The following is a 16,340-nucleotide window of genomic DNA, read 5'->3' on the forward strand; positions in this document are numbered from 1 at the left end:
TGTCATTCGGGCTGTCTTCAGTGGCTGCCCTAAACATTCATCCTGAAAGTATTTCAGTTACTTTCATTGACGGTATATAAACATTGATGTAGCCTTTTTTAACATGAACCTACTGTAACAGGAACTGCTGCTAATACTCATGTCTCATATGTATAATTATTATAACATCTGCAGTAACTTTGTTTTTATAGGATGGTTTGAGAATGGACAAAATGTCTGAAATGATTCATTACTAACAAATAAAAAAATACCAACCATTCATACAGGTAAGTTTAAGCTTGCAAGTGGAGTATGATATTTGAGATTCTGATCATAAAGCTTATTTCTAGTGCTAAAAAAAGTAGTATATATGTTTTATTTATTCTAAAACATACAAAGAAGGTCTTTTTTCAGGAAAATGATAAGTCTCTTGATATCTATGGGCACTACTTCACGTTGCTGGAGTAGCTCCTCAGCTCACATTCTAACTTTGTGAAATAACGGTAACACACTGAAAACTGGATAGCGTGGAATGACGAATGTAGCAGAGGACAGGTGCGCGAGAGAGCTTCTCACATGAAGTACTGAACAGAATATCAGTACTACACCTGTGTAGATGACGAAGACAGTATTATTACCATCCTCAGTCTGGGAGAAGTAACTATAGTCAACATGAAAGTGCTGAGTTCCCTAAACTGGCACAAAGGTACGCAGTATAATACTAATTATACCACTCATAGGGTATTTTCATTAGAAAATTCATCTTTAAAGTTTTATTTCGTTCCATTACCGTAACCATAAGTACGCTATAATTTCTTGAATGTCTTTGTAGCAGGTAGGCTAACATATAGGGGTTCATTTTCTCAAGATTGTATTTTTAATTTTTTTGTTTTGTAATCAGTCTTCTGACTGGTTGGGTGCGCCGCAAAACAAATTATTCTCCTGTGTCAAACTATACGTCTCAGAGGATCCTCTACAGCTTTCTGTAGTACCATCGATATTATTAACAGGTTTCTTAATATATGTCTTTTCATCCAGTTCCTCCTTCTTCTCAGCGTTTTACGCATGTACTTTTCTTGGCCGATTTTTCTGAGATCTTCCTCGTTAGTTATCAGCCCAACTAATTTTCAACATTCTTCTGTTGCACCACATCTAAAACACTCTGATTCTTCGCTTTTCTATTTTCCTACTGTTCATGATTCGGTACCGTAGAATATTGTGCTCCAAACGTTTATTCTCAGATGTGTTTTCCTCAGATTAAGGTCTGTGTTTGATACAAGCGGGATTTTCTTTGGTATACATGCAGAATATTTTGTACTTGAAATCTGGATTTTATGTACAACAATAATCGTAATAATTATCACTCTATGAAGTTCGCGAAGGAATAGTTTAATCAAAAATGTTGAATGCGGTAACTTTTGTTGTAATTATACAACACTGATAGCAATAAGTAGACTGGCTTTCAATTTCGGACTGATGCCGAAGAGGTACTTAGAGAGTGACACAGAATGGATAAAATGCGGTATGGAAATAAGATGTGCTATCACATGCGAATCATATTCGCATCAGGCTGAACTGATCTAAAAGAAATTACCAGACGAAAGTTTTATAAAGGTTTCTATAAAATTCAGATTAAGCCCATATCTTTCATTACTTTGGACGTGAAGTATTTTACTAGGTCTGCGACCATGTTTAGCACAATAGTATGCTCCTGACTTTGTCGCGAAGTGCTTTTTATTATATTCCAAGCTCTTAACCTTAACAGCATCATCAGATAGATCTATGATACAAAGAGCTAATATTAGAAGGATGAAACAGTCTTTTATAAAATAACAGTGTTTAGAGTAATTATGGGAACTCGTCAGTTGAATTACATACCTAAATGAAACAAGGTATCTAGTCAAAGTTATTGTCTTACTCAACATCAGAGGCGAAAGTAGCTCTCGTCAAGCAGGGCAATACGATGTAAATACACTCCTGGAAATTGAAATAAGAACACCGTGAATTCATTGTCCCAGGAAGGGGAAACTTTATTGACGCATTCCTGGGGTCAGATACATCACATGATCACACTGACAGAACCACAGGCACATAGACACAGGCAACAGAGCATGCACAATGTCGGCACTAGTACAGTGTATATCCACCTTTCGCAGCAATGCAGGCTGCTATTTTCCCATGGAGACGATCGTAGAATTGCTGGATGTAGTCCTGTGGAACGGCTTGCCATGCCATTTCCACCTGGCGCCTCAGTTGGACCAGCGTTCGTGCTGGACGTGCAGACCGCGTGAGACGACGTTTCATCCAGTCCCAAACATGCTCAATGGGGGACAGATCCGGAGATCTTGCTGGCCAGGGTAGTTGACTTACACCTTCTAGAGCACGTTGGGTGGCACGGGATACATGCGGACGTGCATTGTCCTGTTGGAACAGCAAGATCCCTTGCTGGGCTAGGAATGGTAGAACGATGGGTTCGATGACGGTTTGGATGTACCGTGCACTATTCAGTGTCCCCTCGACGATCACCAGAGGTGTACGGCCAGCGTAGGAGATCGCTCCCCACACCATGATGCCGGGTGTTGGCCCTGTGTGCCTGGGTCGTATGGAGTCCTGATTGTGGCGCTCACCTGCACGGCGCCAAACACGCATACGGCCATCATTGGCACCAAGGCAGAAGCGACTCTCATCGCTGAAGACGACACGTCTCCATTCGTCCCTCCATTCACGCCTGTCGCGACACCACTGGTGGCGGGCTGCACGATGTTGGGGCGTGAGCGGAAGACGGCCTAACGGTGTGCGGGACCGTAGCCCAGCTTCATGGAGACGGTTGCGAATGGTCCTCGCCGATACCCCAGGAGCAACAGTGTCCCTAATTTGCTGGGAAGTGGCGGTGCGGTCCCCTACGGCACTGCGTAGGATCCTACGGTCTTGGCGTGCATCCGTGCGTCGCTGCGGTCCGGTCCCAGGTCGACGGGCACGTGCACCTTCCGCCGACCACTGGCGACAACATCGATGTACTGTGGAGACCTCACGCCCCACGTGTTGAGCAATTCAGCGGTATGTCCACCCGGCCTCCCGCATACCCACTATACGCCCTCGCTCAAAGTCCGTCAACTGCACATACGATTCACGTCCACGCTGTCGCGGCATGCTACCAGTGTTAAAGACTGCGATGGAGCTCCGTATGCCATGGCAAACTGGCTGACACTGACGGCGGCGGTGCACAAATGCTGCGCAGCTAGCGCCATTCGACGGCCAACACCGCGGTTCCTGGTGTGTGCGCTGTGCCGTGCGTGTGATCATTGCTTGTACAGCCCTCTCGCAGTGTCCGGAGCAAGTATGGTGGGTCTGACACACCGGTGTCAATGTGTTCTTTTTTCCATTTCCAGGAGTGTATGTTTGGCCACTGGATGACTTAAGCAAACAGCGTATATTTCCCACATCATTTTAATGTGAAACAAGTATTCCCACCATAAATATTATGGATAAAATATTTCTTATTACATTCTCCAACACGACACTTCCTTACAGTAAATGTCATTGTCAATTCTGCTCACTCTTCTTTCTGTTATTACTGTATTCACTGTTTTTTTTATGCTCCTCTATTTAGGATGTCATATAATTAGTTTATTTCTTCTCCAGATCTCAAAATATAGTTGTCTTCTACTGCAGGTATGTAATACCTTCAGTTACGGTTTATGTAGGGTACTCCGATGATATGTTTCCTACTGGTCATGTATAATTTTTAAAAATTATACTGCACTTTCAGCAAAGCGTTTCTTTGATGCACAGTAACGTTTAGTGTAAAGTAATAACGTATCGTTTGATAAGGAGTATAATAAAGAGAATTCAGCAAGCAAGAAAAGAATGTATTAAATCACATCGTCTGATCCGTTTGGGCACATTACGTGACATTAATGGTATAAAAGTGGATTTTCTACTGTCCGCCACATTGACTGCATGACGAAGTATTATTATGAAAGATCGGACAATCTTCTTTTGTGTCACTGTCCAAATACAGTATAAGCGAAAAGCATAAATTAGATTTTTTTTTCGTAAGCATTAAAACTTCAATTGATCACTCTGGGGACATAAAAGTTCCGATCCCGAGGCTGGTGCTGCCACCTGCTGTGTGCCGCTGTAACTAAGCGTAGGAGCAGCAGGTCATTCGCTGGAACCACCCTGACATCTACCAAACGGCAGCGCAACTAACTCTACAAGCATTGACTCGGGCTAAGCTCTGCAAAGCGAAATATACTTCAAAGCTTTGCCTTTTTTTATTTTTCCGAAGTGTTCAGAATTGTGTGGATCATTAAGGCAGTCCCTCATTTTGTAAACTTTTAATTGCCTATCACAATACGTATCATTTAAAAAAGCATAAATGGCTTATAACAGTAGAACGTAAATAAAAGAAATGGCCTGTGCACACAGATTCGACATTTTTTGTGACGTTTCTGGTCTCAAATTTGAGGTATCTGTATTTTTCTGAAATCTCATGTTATTTAGTAACTGTCACAAAATTCCTATTGCTCGTGAAAGGAAGCCCTTATTCGGAAAAACGAGACTGCAATAAAATTTACCTGACCGAAACAGAAACATCTTCTATTAACAATATGCCAATTAAGAATGAATTTAATTACAGTTACTGAACCTATTTTAGTTCCGTTTTGGCAACTGCTGAGAAATACGTCTTCTTACAAAAAGATACATTTGCTTGTGGTTGCAAAGTTGGTATTAAAATACTCTTGTTCTACGTTCGTATACGAAGAACGCGCAATGTAATCGAAATTTATTAAAAAAATAAAAGAGTAGGAACGAAGCATTTCAGAACTCGTGTCACTCTGCGTAAGTCTGGAGGAAAGAGTCCAACACTGTGCAACTGGCTGGCCTTATACAAGGCTGAAAATTTCGATAAATTGTCTAGGACAGTAATGGAACAGGGGCTACAAACTAAAGATCTTCATTGGCCTTGAAAGTAACCGCCATTATACCATTTTCTACTGTGCACTTCTGACATCGGGTGCAAATCTGTGGGAAACTGACTGCAACCGCTTCTTATGGAATCGCTAGAAGCACCGTCGTCACACGTCTTCAGATATCCGCTCCATTACAAGAGATGAGATCTAATATTGTCAATACGATTCGTAGACAAGCGACACTCAATGACATGTTGTTTATAGTATTCCCTGCCTTCCTCTGCTAAAAGTTCGCGATGAATTAAGCCCTTGCTGTCGAAAGAAGGTGATCAACATCGTGTGAATCGTAGATGTTGTCAGATGACTCTTTATTTTTGGAAGACATGGAAAACGTTGAACACCACGGCATCGACTATCGCTTGGTTTCCTGTCGTAATAGCAGCACCATCTCTGTAATGCCGCCTATATTCTGCTACGCTCGACCATGGTGCTTCCATCGAAACACTCGCTGACAGTTTCCAACAGCTTTACAACCGATATCACAAGTGTGTTGTAGCTGTTGGCAGTTAGTTTGAAGGCCACTCGGGGAATTTTGAATGTGACTCTTGCTTTCCTTATTTAATGAGGCTTTCAGCGAACTTTGATTTAGTGACGATTACCGTGAGTTGTAGTGGGGCATCTTAGGTCGCACTGAACTGTTAACTGTGAACAAACGAAACGTTTCCTGAGTATGCTTCTCTCCTTCTCCATACCCCCCCCCCCTTCCTCTCTCTCTATCTCTCTCTCTCTCTCTCTCTCTCTCTCTCTCTCCCACCCTTCTCATCCCATCATCTCTCTCTCTCTCTCTCTCTCTCTCTCTCTCTCTATCTCTCTCTCTACCCACCCCCCTCGCTCTCTCTCTCTCTACCCCCCCCCTCTCTCTCTCTCTATCTCTCCCTCTCTCTCACACACATACACAAACACACACACGCATACGCACTAAATCTCTAGTGAATCAAGTTTGTTTGGGGAAGTAAATCGAGAATAAACTAGCTTTTTGCATTTATATTTTGTATAGTACTTGCTTTTCTTAAAGTGGGTTTAGTCAACAGGAACGAAACGTGATGGTGGTTGATATAAACAATGAATTATATATCAGGAAGCCATCGGTCTTGTCGCAGTGGTAACATCGGATCGTGTCACACCACCGAAGTTACGCGCTGTCGGTCTTGGCTAGCACTTGGATATGTCACTGTCCGTGTCTACCGAGTGCTTGTGAGGCAAATTCAGGCGCTATTTGACTGAGAAGTAGCGGAACCGGTCGTGAATACTGGCAAAGGCTGGGAGAGCGGTGTGCTCACAACATAGCCTTCCATATCCGCATTCCGTGACGCCTAAGAGGTAAGGGTGACACGGCGGCCGGTCGGTACCTTCGGCCTTCAAGGCCTGTTCAGGTGGTTTTTGGTTTTCTTATATCTCAGTCAACCGACCTGAATATGATGATATAATTCTTATTGCCTTACGGCAACCAGGGAGTAGATACACACTGAGATAACGATTTTTTAAAGTATACCCCAGTCCACCCTGAACAACAATATGCATCGTTTTTATCTGTTTTATGTTGATTGGAAAGAGGGAGAATCTTATAAACAACGACACGCCATATTTTGTCACTCCAATTGCGTTTATACTGCTGCAGTAGGCTTTGTCCGTCTTCACTATTGATTTTTTGACCACTGCTTGTCACGTTCGTCACACCGGTCCTAAGCGAATGTGGGTAATAGTTGAACATCGGTTAAGGGTTCCGTTTAGGTTTTACTCGTGGTAGTGAATTCAAGGAGAAGCTTCATTTCAAGACTTCGTCGCGTTTATATTTTATCCGTATTGGAGGAGAATAACACGGAGAAACACTAATAAATTAAAAGAAATAAGAGAAACTATGTTGGCCACCGTCTTTTGCAGTATTGCTACAGACGTCTTCCCCTGTTATTCACTCTACACTAACTGCCTCCAGTCATGGCGTACATATCACAGAGATTGAGTAACTGGTATTGTCTATATACACAACCATCCTCTACCAATTAACGTTATAAGACCTACCTACAGCCACGTAGCTAGCAAAAGCTTGCCTGCTGAATGCACCCAAAGCAGAACTCAAAATCGTAACGCAAGTTTCCACAACTGTGTGTGGAAATGCTTTACTAAAACAGTATTCGTAGGCTTCAGAACACTAAAAGCTGGTGTCATGGACATAATGTTGTGTTTCAATGATGAGTCAGTCAGCAGGATGCAAGTTAACAACGATATGAACGTAGAATGGGGCGAACATGAAGAATGTGCTTCCGTCAATTGATCATTTGAGGATACAGGAGACTACGAAATGCAACGTACGAATGTCAAAAGAGGCAAGAATTCAAATGAAGGCCACGTAACGTATGTTGGATGATACAGAAACCCGCAATGATTATAGCTACGGACCCAACAAGTTTTACTGGTTATCACTGTTAGTATTCAACCGCGATTCTTATACATATATTTTAACAACGCGTTTCAAGAGACAATGCTCTCATCATCAGGTTGTAAAGTCTATGTCATGGAATTAAACGGACTAAAAAGACAAAATACCATCACAAATAGTTGGGAAGTCCATAGAGTAAAACAGAATTAAAAGTATATTGGACTGTGGGTCCTCGTCTTACATTGAAGTTGTTGACACAAGTCGATGGCCGTCCCATAGCTACCAAATATGGTGTCGCACTGCGCCGGCTCGGGTGCTGTTGTGGACTGACGTGCCTAGGTGTTGTGGTGTTGTTACAGCCGTGTGACTGACGGTAACGCTATGCTATTGGGCGCCTGATTTCCTTATTGCATTGGTCTGCCATCGTTAGCCTCTCGCAACTCCGAGTGACATGCTACAAGTTTAAAGTCGCATACCTACCCTAAAATAATTCTAAAAACCCGATAAAAAATCTAATTTCCTTAAAATTATCTTGTGCATTTAGAATATTGCATTGTTTCTTTTCATGGATAGCTATCGCGAATTCCTCTAGTAGATCAAGTTTCCACCCTTTCTTTTCTCCGTGCAATATTTCTACGTTGTCTTCTATGCTATTAAGGGGGTGGCCTGTTTCATATATATGGTTCGCAACAGCTGATTTGTCATAATTTCCTAACCTGAACGCATCTTAATGTTCTTTATACCGGATCGCGAATGATCTTCCTGTCTGCCCTGTATATTCTGCATCACAGTCCTGCACTGAATCTTATAAACTCCCGATCTTTCAAACTTATTTCTCTTCTCGCCAATATCGTGCTTAAGGCTTTACCTCACTAGGTTATTAGTATGAAAAACTATTTTGACATCGTATGGCTTAAAAATATTTGCTATCTTTTGTGAGCCTGTTCCGTAGATTGGCATCGTGATAATTTTCACTTTCTCTCCATCAGGTTTATTCTTTTTGCGCTTATTACTTTTCCGTAACAGTTTTTTTAACTATATCTATTCTGTAACCGTTATTCATCGCTATTCTCCTAACGGTATTAATTTCAGTCTCCCTATCTTTTTCACTCATAGGTATATTGACTGCCCTATGCTCGAGACTACGGAAAGGAATTTCTTTATAAGCCTGCGGATGGCATGAATCATTCGGGATCACGGCATCAGTCGTAGTTAGTTTTCTATAAACAGAGAACGCATGTTTGGTGCCCTGCTTTTTTATATTCAGGTCCAGGAACTGTAAACAATTGTCAAATTCATACTCCATTTATATTCAGGACGATGGGTTAGCCGTGGGTTTCAGTATTTCAGGAGCTATGGCGGACACTTTTATCAATGACATTGAAGATAAAGTTAAAAAATTCTGACGATAACATTATGGATAAAACTGATTATTACAAACGTTATGGAGACGACACTCTGTTACTTGTCGATGGTTCCCGTGAGGACATTGAGGAAATAGTAAAAAAATTCAACGACGCACATAATAAAATAGAATTTACCGTGGAGTATGAAACTGACAATTGTTTACAGTTCCTGGACCTGAATATAAAAAAGCAGGGCACCAAACATGCGTTCTCTGTTTATAGAAAACTAACTACGACTGATGCCGTGATCCCGAATGATTCATGCCATCCGCAGGGTTATAAAGAAACTCCTTTCCGTAGTCTCGTGCATAGGGCAGTCAATATACCTATGAGTGAAAAAGATAGGGAGACTGAAATTAATACCGTTAGGAGAATAGCGATGAATAACGGTTACAGAATAGATATAGTTAAAAAAACTGTTACGGAAAAGTAATAAGCGCAAAAAGAATAAACCTGATGGAGAGAAAGTGAAAATTATCACGATGCCAATCTACGGAACAGGCTCACAAAAGATAGCAAATATTTTTAAGCCATACGATGTCAAAATAGTTTTTCATACTAATAACCTAGTGAGGTAAAGCCTTAAGCACGATATTGGCGAGAAGAGAAATAAGTTTGAAAGATCGGGAGTTTATAAGATTCAGTGCAGGACTGTGATGCAGAATATACAGGGCAGACAGGAAGATCATTCGCGATCCGGTATAAAGAACATTAAGATGCGTTCAGGTTAGGAAATTATGACAAATCAGCTGTTGCGAACCATATATATGAAACAGGCCATCCCCTTAATAGCATAGAAGACAACGTAAAAATATTGCACGGAGAAAAGAAAGGGTGGAAACTTAATTTACTAGAGGAATTCGCGATAGCTATCCATGAAAAGAAACAATGCAATGTTCTAAATGCACAAGATAATTTTAAAGAAATGAGATTTTTTAGCGGGTTTTTAGAATTATTTTATGGTAGGTATGCGACTTTAAATTTGTAGCATGTCACAAAGAGTTGCGAGAGGATAACGATGGCAGACCAATACAATAAGGAAATCAGGCGCCCAATAGCATAGCGTTACCGTCAGTCACACGGCTGTAACAACACCACAACACCTAGGCACGTCAGTCCACAACAGCACCCGAGCCGGCGCAGTGCGACACCATATTTGGTAGCTATGGGACGGCCATCGACTTGTGTCAACAACTTCAATGTACGACGAGAACCCACAGTCCAATATATTTTTAATTCTGTTTTACTCTATGGACTTCCCAACTATTTGTGATGGTATTTTGTCTTTTTAGTCCGTTTAATTTCATGACATAGACTTTACAACCTGATGATGAGAGCATTGTCTCTTGAAACGCTTTGTTAAAATATACGTATAAGAATCGCGGTTGAATGCTAACAGTGATAACCTGTATAACGACAAATGCTACCTCGACTCCGTAATGGATTATATTAAAACGACGAGTTTTAACTTTTAATGTTGATGGAACAGAACGTATCAAAAGCTTTCACTGGATTTTCTCCAAAGTATGAAATTTTCTGCTGTAGATCCAATTATCTCTGAAACTACCAGATCTACGTGAAAGAAACTTTGTTCAGAAATTAATTACATCACTTTCATTAAAATGTGCAAGAAGTATGTCAATCAAAGAGGTGTGTCAAATATTTGTATATAATTTTGAAGCCAAATTTCTGGGCCACTTAACGTTTGTGTGAATTTCTACAATCATAATAATTGTACTGTCGTATAAGTAATATGCTTATAAGAAGTTATGACGACTTATGCATGTTTCAAATTTAGATTGAACATATAGTGCATGGAACATATAGTTGGAACATATAGTTTTTGAGTAATGTGTGCCTACATTAATACGATATTTAACTTTAGTCATGTATTCAGTGCACAAATTTTTCCTTATTCTGAGTTGTACCAAAAGTTACCAACACGCAATGATTTTAAACTTTGGAAGATACTTTTAACTCTAACATGAACATAATGCCTGTGAATTACGCAATGAAACTGAAACGAACTGCATGCTTGACATGCGAAGTTGTAAGCAACGGATCTACCTTGTACATCTCTCCCGTCGCTTGTGGTTACGTACAGCGGCAGTGTACCCTACACGCTGAAGTGTGCGGGGTACGCAGCTTAACATGTTGCGGAAAGACAAGACTGTCTTCGTGGCAACTGCAGAGCGCTAAGTCCCTAAAATTATGTTTAGTGTCCAGATTGAGATCTTCATTCTGCGGTGGAGTGTGCGCTGATATGAAACTCCCTGGCAGTTTGTGTGGCGGACCGAGACTCAATATCGGGACCTTCGCCTTTCGCGGGCAAGGGCTCTACCATCTGAGATACTCAAGCACGACTCACGACCCGTCCTAACAGCTTCAGTTCTGCCAGTACCTTGTCTCCTACCCACCAAACTTCACAGAAACTCTTCCGCGGACCTTGCAGAACTAGCCAGCATTCCAAGAAGAATTGATATTGCGAATACATGGCTTAGCCGCAGCTTGGGGAATGTTTCCCGAATGAAATTTACACTGTGCAGTGGAGTGTGCTCTGATGTGAAACTTCCTGGCAGATTAAAACTGTGTGCCAGACCGAGCATCTAACTCGGTATCTTTGCCTTTCGCGGGCAAGTGCTCTACCAACTGAGCTACCCAAGCACGACTCACGCCCCTTCCTCACAGCTTCAGGTCTGGTAATATCTCGTCTCCTACCTTGCAAACTTCACAGGAGCTATTCTGCGAAGCTTGCAGAGCTTGCGGTGTCCGAAAACTTTACCAAGAACACTGATTGCATCTTTATATTAACCTGAAGGGTTCTAGCTGTAGACACTAGTGCCGGAATACGTGGCAAATAGCAGAGGTATGAGAGAATGCTACGTATAGTCTACATCACTCTACACAATATGAATGACAACAAAAGCACCAAGAAAACCCTTCGACATAAGACGTAACACCTTGTGATCAAACAAGGACTCAATTTGTACACGCACTGAATTAGTAGTAGGCTGTTAAATAAGTTATGGTAAAAGTGCAAGACCCATGAACACCAGTTCCTTACAAAACTCGAAATCGTAATTCGCCCAAACTTTTGTTGATGGTTTTCCTCATACATAGCTGCCTCCGTCGCAAGAGCGAGAGAACTTACAAATGGCCAAACTACTTTGATGAAGCTGTGGCATCAACATAAGTTTCGAAATTTTTTGTTTAGTATGTATTTCACATAACAAGGAAGACTAAACTGTTCTGGGTCGAGTGTGGATTGTCCAGTGGTAAGTTTCATTGCTTTTAGAGAACGTTGAATTGTACAGGTTGCCTAGAGTGATTGGAAGACGCTGACAGTTGAAAATCGGGCATATTTTTGCAGTTATACATACGTTACCTAGTGAGATTTTTTTGAGTGTTATATTAATTGTTGAGAGTATTAGTAAGCCTCAGTTGTTTAATCAGTAACTAACGACTTCAGTAAACTATTTACATTCATTTCCATGTAACACTTCAACTGTTTTTCAGAAGCAACTAACTTGGTAGTTATCAACAGATCGATCACGTGCTACAGAGGTGACCATATTATTACAGTAAAGCTGCTTTAAAACCAAGTTTCTATTGAAACCTAAGATAAATACATAACAGTGTAACTTTAAAATTCTCTTAATAGTTAGTTTGCATTCCTTAAGCTTTTGTTAACGTCCCTACTCTTCTAGTTTTTTCCAACTAGTTCGAGTCTGTGGGAGTAGTTTAATTCAGCTCAGTTGGAGACACGCAGTGTGACGGTATGTCACATAAATGGACATTTGGAGAAAGAGAAAGGAAGTTTTTGTTATGAGACGTGTGAATTATAAATTATTTCAAGATTGTGTACGTGTGCGCGATGTGTAACAAATACTAAAGAACTTAAGTTATTATTATCAAAACACAAATATCGATGTAATTAACAAAACACAGTTTTATTGGTATAATCTCCGTGTAACATTGGCCATGAAGATCAGAGACAATGCTTCAGTTGAACTATCTTTCCTGTTTTTGTTTCGTCTAGCAGTAGGCCAATATTGTAGTGCTGTCTGATAATTAACGTAAGTTTTATCTGCAATTTTGAAAAATACAATAGAAATTGTTATTGGAAAGTGTGTATTATTGACTTAGTTGTCACCTGGCATGATCGCAACCATTAATTATAATTAATAAAGTTTTTACAGAACTTAGTAGTGCAGGGAGCTCATCTCCCCTAGCAGGATTTAGTCGGCCATTACGCTGACGATTCATGTTATTAAATGTAAATGCGAGAGACTTTCAGTTTTGATCTTTCATTAATTTTGAAGTTAAAATTAATTTCATTTACTAAAATCGACAGCACTGAATGAGTTCAGTATGTTTCATTTTGGGTGCCTAGCGGAAGATGAGAATCTCTCTCGTTTTGCCTTGCAAATAATGAACAAGAAATATTGAAACTCATTACTTTCCGTAAAATCTCAGTTAATCTTAATGTAATGTGGTACATAAATAACCAGTAGACCCTGAGACCCATATTAAAAATTACAGTTTGCGTAAGAATACGCATATTTTCTTCTCTCACAAGAAGCTCTCACGTGAACTATTAGAAGGCGGTGAGTCGTGGATTGTGTTTAAAAAACATTATATCGTACGTACTGCAGACCCTGACTGCAGATGACCAAAAAAATGTATTGACTAAACATTTATACATTAGTACACATGTCATTAAATAAATTCATATCAAAATGATGATCTTCGCCATTTGTGGACATGGTGTACATGACTAGCAAAACTTGCCTATGAATATCACAAAAAAGTTTTAGTGATGCGAAGTGTTATAGTAAATGATAGCATAATATTTTCTCTAGGTGCGTTTCAGCGATGAATCAGTGTTGTGCGTCACAGAGCAAAGTGTGAGGAGGAGCCAGTCGGAGCAGTTCCATCAAGACCGTGTATGTCAAACTGTGAAGCATCCTACTTCATCTATGGTTTATAGTATTTTTTTCATTGGTGGATAAAGGACACTGGTACGTTGTTCAGGGTTATATGAATCAATGACAGTAATACAAAGTGTTAATAGAGACTTCTGCCTCTGGCTAGACATGGAACACCATGCCATAAGCCAATGAGTGAGGGAAACCTTTTTTGATGGAAATGTTATTACTGTGCTCCTGTGGCTGGGAATACCCCTGAGATGAAGTCAATCTAAAATCTGTAGGTAATAGTTAAGAGGAATATGAGAATGCAGTAGGTCACATTAAGGACGATTTATTGAACTTCTGAAACATAAGTGATTAATTACATTACAAAGAGACTCAAAACAGTTGTAAAACGTAGCACATACGTTAACAAAAGCTAAAGTAATGCAAACAAATTATTAATGTCATTGGAAACTTCCATTGTTATGTATTTATCTTAATTTTCAATAAAAAATTGGCTTTAAAGAAGCTTTGCCGTAATAATTTTATCACTTCCACAGCATGTGATCGATCTGTTGATAACTAATAAGTTAACTGTTACTGCAAAACTGACGATATGTGTGTATAAAACAGTGAGAACGAGTAAAACCACATCACTATAATTAAACAGTATCAACTAAAAAATGTATTGAATGCAATGGTTTTAATATCTACCTTCAATACAACAAAAATTGGAGGAACAAAGATCAACTATTACCTCTGACTTCAATACGAGTACCATTGGGAATTTAGGTATTAAGAAGAACATTTAAGGTATACACTTTATTGAAGACATCAATACTGAATAGCTCTTATACAGGGTGGGGCAAATAAAAGAGGCCTCTGAGAACAGAGTCCCAGAGTACAAAGAAACATAGCAGACGAAAGGAAATACAATACTAACCTGACTACAGCAGACGTTGAGAGTGACCAAAATTTATTTGTTGGCACGTTTGGGCCCTGTTCAGCTGGTTGAGATGGTGTATCGAAGTTGCAATGCTGCTCTACCTCTTGAAAATATGACGCTTGTTGCGATACGCCTCAAACTCCAGGATTCCCCACACAATAAACCGCACACTGACAGGTCAACATATCAGGTGACCTGAGAGGTCAGCCAGGGCCGCACCAGACTGATCTCTGCTAGCAACCTGTCAGCCCTGGAGATGGTGTACATGTTCCCAAAGGTGTAGCCGGCAGTATGGGCAGTTTCCCCGTCCCGTTGATTAAAAAATGTTCAGATGTGTGTGAAATCTTATGGGACTTAACTGCTAAGGTCATTAGTCCCTATGCTTACACACCACGTAACCTAAATTATCCTAAGGACAAACGCACACATCCAAGCCCGAGGGAGGACTTGAACCTCCGCCGGAACCAGCCGCACAGTTCATGACAGCAGCGCCTTAGACCATTTGGCTCGTCCTGTTGGGAGAGGGACACTTTCAACATCTGCTATGTTTAGGTAAGCACTATATTTCCTTCGTGTACTGTGCTTGTACCCTGGAACTCTGTTCTCTGGCCCACTTCTATTTGCCCAACCTACAGATAAAAGAATAAGCATGTACGCTGAGCAGATGAGTCAAGTATCGAGCAGCAACAAGGGTGTGGGAAAAGCTTGCACAGACAAAATACGACGGAAAAGGAACTAGCAACAGGCAGATATGGCAGGGTTTCTGAGGCGGTGCCACTGCCTAGTGTGGACACTACGGAGCAGCGGCCTACGCAGCATAAACGCTAAGAATCGAAAACTGCTCCTATTTAATGCCTCCTATCATTTAGGAGGTGTGGTGTCAAATACTGCGCTAACATGATATACTTATCCCAAACTTCGCTAACGTGAGCTCAGGCGAAATGCGCAAAATGAACCAAATGAGAAGGCATCAAGTCAAATTCGTTCTTTTATTACTCCTATCCTAGTAGGGTAACATAAACAGTCCTGCACTCTGCAGTGGTTAGATGCCAACACAACTGTCAAATGACGGAAGTGGTAACTTGGTCATTCTATAGTGGCATCGAGGTGAGTCTGCTTTCTAACGCTGATGGATAAAAACAAGTCCCAGCCGCCAACAACCAGTATTCGCTAGTGGATCTCACACTTCTTTTTCATGGAAATCTGCCAAATGAAAGTTCCTGCTAGCTCAAGATAATTTTATCAGTAAGTAGTGCTGTGAAAAATTTGCACATAATAATAATTCTTCAGTTCACTCATTTTAGAGAGCTAGAATATGTACCATTACTGTGACTAGAATGTTGTTACTCTTGTAAAGAACAGTAGTTCACAAAGATTAAAATCTTCCAACTCGCCTACAATTATATGGACATTCACTATTTTCATTTCTTGCCGAACCTTGACCAAAATGCTTCCTGAAAAGAACTGACACGTTTGTGAATGACAGCATGAAAATCAGGAAGGAAAAAAGTAAAATAAAAATACAAAGGAAACGAACATGAAGATAATGTTAAGAGACTAAGAAGAGGAGACTGACAGGATACTGAGAGAAGGATTTGGCAGCTTACTGCAAGTCCCAAGCTGCAGCAAAGCACCGGGCATAGGCGATGTTACCTCAGAACTACTGAGGTGCCACGATAAAACTATTCCACTTGGTATGTGATACATATGAGGCAGGCGAAATACCCTCTGACCTGAAATTGA

This window comes from Schistocerca gregaria, chromosome 7, assembly GCF_023897955.1.
Source record: "Schistocerca gregaria isolate iqSchGreg1 chromosome 7, iqSchGreg1.2, whole genome shotgun sequence".
Classification (NCBI taxonomy): domain Eukaryota; kingdom Metazoa; phylum Arthropoda; class Insecta; order Orthoptera; family Acrididae; genus Schistocerca; species Schistocerca gregaria.